Raw genomic sequence first — 6,287 nt, 5'->3', positions numbered from 1 at the left:
GAAATTAATTTATACGTTCTTATTACGCTGATGTCGGTTTTAGAATACTACACACCTGGAAATTGAAATAAGAACACCGTGAATTCATTGTCCCAGGAAGGGGAAACTTTATTGACACATTCCTGGGGTCAGATACATCACATGATCACACTGACAGAACCACAGGCACGTAGACACAGGCAACAGAGCATGCACAATGTCGGCACTAGTACAGTGTATATCCACCTTTCGCAGCAATGCAGGCTGCTATTCTCCCATGGAGACGATCGTAGAGATGCTGGATGTAGTCCTGTGGAACGGCTTGCCATGCCATTTCCACCTGGCGCCTCAGTTGGACCAGCGTTCGTGCTGGACGTGCAGACCGCGTGAGACGACGCTTCATCCAGTCCCAAACATGCTCAATGGGGGACAGATCCGGAGATCTTGCTGGCCAGGGTAGTTGACTTACACCTTCTAGAGCACGTTGGGTGGCACAGGATACATGCGGACGTGCATTGTCCTGTTGGAACAGCAAGTTCCCTTGCCGGTCTAGGAATGGTAGAACGATGGGTTCGATGACGGTTTGGATGTACCGTGCACTATTCAGTGTCCCCTCGACGATCACCAGTGGTGTACGGCCAGTGTAGGAGATCGCTCCCCACACCATGATGCCGGGTGTTGGCCCTGTGTGCCTCGGTCGTATGCAGTCCTGATTGTGGCGCTCACCTGCACGGCGCCAAACACGCATACGACCATCATTGGCACCAAGGCAGAAGCGACTCTCATCGCTGAAGACGACACGTCTCCATTCGTCCCTCCATTCACGCCTGTCGCGACACCACTGGAGGCGGGCTGCACGATGTTGGGGCGTGAGCGGAAGACGGCCTAACGGTGTGCGGGATCGTAGCCCGGCTTCATGGAGACGGTTGCGAATGGTCCTCGCCGATACCCCAGGAGCAACAGTGTCCCTAATTTGCTGGGAAGTGGCGGTGCAGTCCCCTACTGCACTGCGTAGGATCCTACGGTCTTGGCGTGCATCCGTGCGTCGCTGCGGTCCGGTCCCAGGTCGACGGGCACGTGCACCTTCCACCGACCACTGGCGACAACATCGATGTACTGTGGAGACCTCACGCCCCACGTGTTGAGCAATTCGGCGGTACGTCCACCCGGCCTCCCGCATGCCCACTATACGCCCTCGCTCAAAGTCCGTCAACTGCACATACGGTTCACGTCCACGCTGTCGCGACATGCTACCAGTGTTAAAGACTGCGATGGAGCTCCGTATGCCACGGCAAACTGGCTGACACTGACGGCGGCGGTGCACAAATGCTGCGCAGCTAGCGCCATTCGACGGCCAACACCGCGGTTCCTGGTGTGTCCGCTGGGCCGTGCGTGTGATCATTGCTTGTACAGCCCTCTCGCAGTGTCCGGAGCAAGTATGGTGGGTCTGACACACCGGTGTCAATGTGTTCTTTTTTCCATTTCCAGGAGTGTATTTCTACATAAGTGAAAGGCTTTCATAATTAACAGTACTTAATGTATTTTCAAACTTATCACTATAATACATTACTGACCTTAGGGCGCAATTGAGAGCAATTAGGCGCTGTGTGTACTCATTCAATAAGAAAATCAAACTCATGATATTTTTTACATATAAGAAAAGACAACACCATTCAATTTTGATAGTCTTTGTAATTTGTGAGAGACTATTCGTCTGCTGCTTATTTGTAGCTCTTTGACCTCGCAGCACCGTACATTCAACACATTTATGAGGTTATTTTATTTATTATAATCCAGAAGACGGTACAATGTTCATACGTTAGAAGCGTAACTGGGTTCTCGCCAGTGTAATTTTGATATCATTTTACTAAATTCACATAAGGCAGAACTTATTCTTCATCCCCAGTCATGATCCTTATTATGTTTGTGTTTCTTTTCCGTTATGAGGCACAAGCCAGTTTAACAAGAATATTATTTTCGGTAGTATGTGTGACAGCATGCGCGCGCATGTTGCGCGCTCAACTGCCCCTAATCCCCGCTGAATAATTGTGATTAACACGATTTGTCATTACGGAACTACAGTGTTAGAATTTTTATAAGTGTTTCATGTTGATGTTCAGCAGTTTGCTCCCTTTATAAGTTAATGTGTCCTGTTCATCTATTTAGTTCGTAAAACTCTCTCTCAGTGTAGGGGCCACCCGGCGAATGAGGCCGAACGTTCATTTCCATTTTTCTCTCAGTGTGGATACCAGCACGGCACCCCTCCTCCGGTGATCACCAACAACACGCACCTTGTAAGGAAAAGTTCCTAGGAGACAGTTAATGAAGTCCAATCCCTGATCAGTAGAGGTTAACTATCTGTTGCGGGATTTTTCTTGTCGCAGAAACTAGGACGAAATTAACTTAATGTTTCTGAGAATTCAGATGACTTGATACACAGGAGATGGCAGAAAATTTAGGCACTATAGTTGTTCTGTACGAAACTCACAACTACGATTAATCCCTGTCATTAGCCTAAAGATCGTCCCACCAAGGAATCAGACATCAATATCTAGACTTTTGCGACGTCCATAAACAATGGACGCTCTTTTACCATCTATTATTGCTCATGTCCTGAACCAAGCCGGAAAAACGTCAAAGTAGCTGGTGATATGTTCTTCTGCTGCTTGAATCTTAAAGAAGCGTTTTCGCCAATCCCTTTGGGCGAAGACACGTAGAGGTTTCTATTTGATAAATACTCTATTTGATTTCTACTGTTACAAAAGGTTATTCCTCGGAATAGCGACCACACCGTATTTGTTCCATTCGTATTTAGAATTATTACTTCAGAAAGACCGGAACAGTGAGAACTACCTTCGCGACTTTATTGTCCCCGGCACAATTCCAGAGGAACTTTTACAGAATTAGGAAACTATTTTCAAAATTCTACAAGCGAAAAACTTGCAACAAAGATAAGTGTAATAGTTGGGTCACATAATGTCCACACACGACATCAAGCCGGTGTCGTAACATACTGATGCCATTATAAACTTTCCGGTTCCCCAGGACGTCAAGCAATGAAGTTCCGCATTAGGACAAACCACTATTATGGGAAGTTTCTCCCTCATGGAGCTTCATTCAGTGAACCAATGCATAAGTCGTTAGGAAAAGGCACCAAATGAAACTCGAGCACTGTATCCAACGCGCGTTTAACAAACTGAAAAGATGTTTGTTTTACGCCAAATGTCTTACGACGTATAATCTGAGCAAACTGCCAACACCTGCTGCGCCTGATTCAGGCCACGGTATAGAAGCCGTTTGGTCGTATCGACATCATGGTTCTGAAAGACCAATTACGTTCGCTTCAAAGACTTTCACAGTGGCACAAAGAAATTACAGTCAGATCGAAAAGGAGGCTCTCGCCATTGTATTTGCAGGCAAGTAATTTCATTATTACAGTTTTGGTATTAAATTTGCCTTCCTCACAGACCAGAAACCTTTAGTTGCTATCTTTAAATCGAAGAATACTGTTACTACCCGGACAGCTCAACGTTTGCAACGCTGCGCGTTTTTCTGCCGAATTACAACTATGAAGTTATATTCAGGTCCACGTGCGCACGCAGAATTGCTTTCATGCCTGATACTAGGACAAAACCATAAGTTCAACTCACCTGCGTATGTTTGTTTTGCAGTAGATACCAGTAGTCACTTTGGAAAATATCCCAGTAAACTCAAATTTAGTTGCCAGACGTGTGCCCAAAGATCGTATTTTGTATGTTCAAACGGAGTAGCCTACAGATAGAACATGACTTTATCAACCGGAGATTATATTTTATTGAAATATGAGACATGCAGTTACAGTGTACAAAGGTGTCATTCTGGTTCATTCAGAATTGGTCAAGACTCGAGTGGTTATTCCTGCAGTGCTTCAACCAAAGGTACAACAAATGCTGCACCAGTACCGTTGGCGCATAGTTCGTACTAAACGCACTGCCAGAGAGCATTGCTATTTGAAGATTATCGATAAAGACGTTGAAATGATGCTTGTGTCAAAAATAACAGACATCTCCGCCTCGACGTATTTTCCATGGCCGCAGGCAGCAAAACCCTCCTCACACCTGATAATGATTTTGAAAGACCGTTTCTCGGAAATTACTGGTTCATCATCATGCTTTTTCCAAATTTTTGTTTGTAGCACAGATGTCATCGATACCTTCAATAAAGGCTATTCAGGCTTTGTCAAAGATTTTCTCTCCCGAACTTTCGCCGAAATATGTTGTTGCAGGACATCTCCTTCTATTCTATGGACGAATTTCTGTTTAAAAACGGGTAGCATGTAAGAAGACCCTTGTTTTTAAATGTAGCTGCAAGAATGGGGCTAAAATAATTGGTTTATTAACGTTGACAAAAAATCATTTATACGTATCCTATAAACTGACTTATTCCACGTCATTTTTATAAAAGAATCGCTCGAATGATCTATGGAATATGTAATCAACTACCTGACTAGCTAACAAAGGCACGCAATTGTCTTCTCAGGAATTTAAACCAACTGCATTTCACACTCTGAACAGCACAGTTTCATCCTGCGGTCTGTTGACTCACTGAAAGATACACATGGATTTTCAAGCCGCACATGACGAAGCTGGTTTAGCGGTAAAAGAAAGACAGTGCCGTGATCTTCCTCTTCCAGTACAGAGCCACTCAATGCGATGTCCATCAAAAAATGGTTCGCATGGCTCTGAGCACTATGGGACTTAACATCTATGGTCATCAGTCCCCTAGAACTTAGAACTACTTAAACCTAACTAACCTAAGGACATCACACAACACCCAGCCATCACGAGGCAGAGAAAATCCCTGACCCCGCCGGGAATCGAACCCGGGAACCCGGGCGTGGGAAGCGAGAACACTACCGCACGACCACGAGATGCGGGCCGATGTCCATTCTCCTGCAGAGAAACTCCATGGGGTTCGTTGTTCATTTCAGTGTTCAAGTATGAGTAAACGACACGGGTACCAGGTATGATTACTGTGGCATCGGTAGTTGTGATGGCACAACGGAGGTGCACGCTCTCGTAAGTTGGCACTACGAGAGAAGACTACGCCGACCACAGCGCCCTCTGGCCGACGCTGTAGAGCTCAGGGAGTGCCGTCTGGATTTCCGGCCCTTTTCATCAAGAGCAGACGCCCTGGAAATATCGCTTCTACTGCCGAGTGGGCTAGCTTGCTATTGAGACTTTGTATTAGTTACGTTCAGTTAAAGTTTGGACAGCAACGAGTATTTGTCAGTTTTGAGATTATACAGAGCAGTCATCCTGATTCCACAGGATTAGACATGGACTTCGACTTTACACCTACGTGCTCATCCTAGCCAAAGTTATGTATGTATTTGATCTGTATTTGTTACCTGCATTACGGAAGTGCTTCACCTCTCCTGCTCCTATTCGCTTCCTTCACTCTCGGCCTGTATTACAGAAGCAGTTCACAGGAGCACACACACGCACCGCCTGTCCAGGCAGGATACAAAAATTACAGTGCAATGTCACATATAAATTTCAATATTTACATGGTTTCTCGTTTCTCGCTTATGTGGCGAACATTCACTGGTCAGCACGTGTAAGGTTAGACATTAAAATGTTATTTCTGCTGAAGCTCTTGATGTAGCGTCATGATTACCTGACTTGACTTGCTGGATTGGCCTCGGACTTTGTGGAGGTTGCATGGGGGCTTAATTAAATAAAATGAAAATACTTTTTAAATTTTTAGTCGCTGTATGTTCGATTACGAAGTGTCGTAAACGGTTGGCCCTGACTAGTATTTGTACGCAATCTGACTGCATAGAACAACAACAAAGAATGAAATTTCCGTTAACACAATTAATTAATTAAGTCCCCAGCAACTATAAAACCTACGAAACCAAAGCACAAGTATAACTGTTCTGTGTGTGGAAGTATGACTCAACGTACACATCTGGCACGGTTCTTCTTCAATAAGACAAGAAATTTCAAATACCATTTATACTGAAGTGATAAAAAAAATTAGAAATACTATAATTGCGCAAGAAAACCAGAATTACACTCTAATACAAGAACAAAAGCCAGATGCTTTGTTGACTGAACCTGTAATGACGCATTATTCAGGACATTGAAATAATGAGAAAAAAAAGAGAAGGAGTTTTGTTACCTTCATTTATATTGATGAAAAGCACTCTAATCATTACAGTATCTCCACACCGACTCGCTACTACCACATCTCAACAAGAACTGACTACTGCCACATCTCGACAAGCACTGCACTCCGCTACTTCTCAACAAAACTGCCTACTA

The sequence above is a fragment of the Schistocerca serialis genome, chromosome 4 (assembly GCF_023864345.2).
Source record: "Schistocerca serialis cubense isolate TAMUIC-IGC-003099 chromosome 4, iqSchSeri2.2, whole genome shotgun sequence".
In the NCBI taxonomy this organism is placed as follows: Eukaryota; Metazoa; Arthropoda; class Insecta; order Orthoptera; family Acrididae; genus Schistocerca; species Schistocerca serialis.
The sequence above is the reverse complement of the archived record's forward strand: the minus strand, read 5'-3'. Positions refer to the sequence as shown.